Raw genomic sequence first — 2,500 nt, forward strand, 5'->3', positions numbered from 1 at the left:
CGGCGTGTCTTGATTCATCATGACATTCCTGGTTGGCATGGTCGCTAGAAATTGAACTTTATATCGTATGTTACATTTTAAGCCCAACCATTTATTATTTTACCGATTTGCTGCATTTTCAAGGATCCTAAGACATTTATATGTGACGAGAGCAAGGAATGTTCGTTCTTTATTTCAAGCTTCTTTGCAGATGATAAGGAAGTAAAATGGCCATTCATAGAGTATATTTGTGATAAACATGTATTGTTTGTCTGTTGAATTTGAAATGTCCAATCCGGAAACTTTTGTGCAACAAGAAAAGGACATGATTTTCTTTTTCATCTTATAATTTGATATTTCTAATGAATTAATATTTCTAATCAATTTTGATGAGGGGCAAGGTGGTTACGAATTATGAAAAATATCTGAAGAATTCTTCACACCGTTTATCGGCATTACGATTGTAGGGAGTAACGATAATAAGATATCAACCTAGAAGAATTGTTACTACTTTCCAAAATACACTTCTTTTCATTTCAGAAAACCCAGCAGTTTTTTTTTTTTTTTTTTTTTTTTTTTTTTTTTTTAAACTGAGTAGATTATGATAGCCAAAGGGTTCATTTGCCGGTGAATGAAATGTTAAGATGATTTTAGAATTTTGTTTTTTTTCCAAGTGGGAATTGTCCAAATTAGCGTTTAGCATACGGAATCCTGACCTAGCGCACAGAAGTAGGAAAGCATGACTATTTCGCTCGTGGCTATTCCCAAATAGCTTTAGCCGGTATTAATGTCGACTACCGGTCGGTGCTCCGTCAGTTGATGTTAGCTCTTATGGAGTCTCCGTCACCTTTAGACTCTGTGAAGCTATACACACACACACACACACACACACACACACACACATATATATATATATATATATATATATATATATATATATAATGGGTATGTATATATGTGTTTGTTTGTGTGTAATATACATACACACACACACACACACACACACACACACACATATATATATATATATATATATATATATATATATATATATATATATATAGCCATTATGTTGCCAGTATGTTGCTTCTAATATTCTTTGTGTATATTTATCTACTTCATACAGTTATCGAATGCATAGTTTAGTCATTCAACGTGTGATTCGTGCACAGTCATTCTTAACCAACTCGCATGTGTTCTCGGGCGTAAAGTGCGAGGTTCGTTTGTTCGTTCGAGGTAATGTCCTCTGCCGTACCACGCTCTCTTACGTGTAACATGACGCTGATGCTATTAACAAATTGCAACCAGAGTTTTGTCTGTTGTGACGGTCTCTATTCTTGGTGCATCCAAAACTTCCCTCTCCCAAGTCTACTCTCCTCCCTCCCCGGACATAATAAGGTACAAACGTGTAGCATCAGCCTTCCTGTGGCATTGCCCTCTCTCTTCCCCAGCACTAAACTAATGCTGCTCCCTCCCATTCAACGACTCCCCAATCCCCAAAGCTACCCCTCCCCCTCATCTCCGCAAATCTTCGCTACCGGATGATATAGCGATGGATAGAGGATCGGCCGTTTCCTGCGCACATCACATCACTACCGCATTTTTTATATTTTTATTTTGATTGTGTAATACACGGATATTTCCTTCCAGAACAGAAGAGAGTTGTTTGTTTAATTGTTCCCCAGCTCCTGCAGAATTACAATGAAAGGCAGACCTAACCGTACGCATAGGCTATGTTATAAGAGTAATGAACCTTTGGGGTAATCCGGTCGAGTGACTTCCAGATTTTTAAGAACCAAAAAACTGCTGAACGTTAGCACTTACCTTCTCACGTTAGTAAGTGATATTAGGATTTTTGTTATTATCGTTTTAATTATGTGTTTGATATGGGTGAATACGATAATGTGTTTATAGACAGATCTTCATCATTTCTCCATGACAGATATGACATGATTGAACACACATGTGTATGTATATATATATATATATATATATATATATATATATATATATATATATATATATATATATATACTGTATATATATATATATTTTATACATACATATGTATATATGTATACACATATCTATATAAAATATATATATATACATATGAATATATATACATATAAATATATATATATATATATATATATATATATATATATATGTATATAAAATATATATATACATATGAATATATATATACATATAATAAATATATATATATATATATATATATATATATATATATATATATACATACACAATATATATACAGTATATATATAAATGTATATATATATATATATATATATATATATATATATATATGTGTGTGTATGTATGTACATATATAATTATATACATTTAGATATATATATATATACATATATGTATACATATATATAAATATATATACATATAAATATATATATATATATATATATATATATATATATATATATATACTTATAAATATATATATATGTATAAATTATATATATATATATATATATAT

Source organism: Palaemon carinicauda, chromosome 1 (assembly GCF_036898095.1).
Source record: "Palaemon carinicauda isolate YSFRI2023 chromosome 1, ASM3689809v2, whole genome shotgun sequence".
In the NCBI taxonomy this organism is placed as follows: domain Eukaryota; kingdom Metazoa; phylum Arthropoda; class Malacostraca; order Decapoda; family Palaemonidae; genus Palaemon; species Palaemon carinicauda.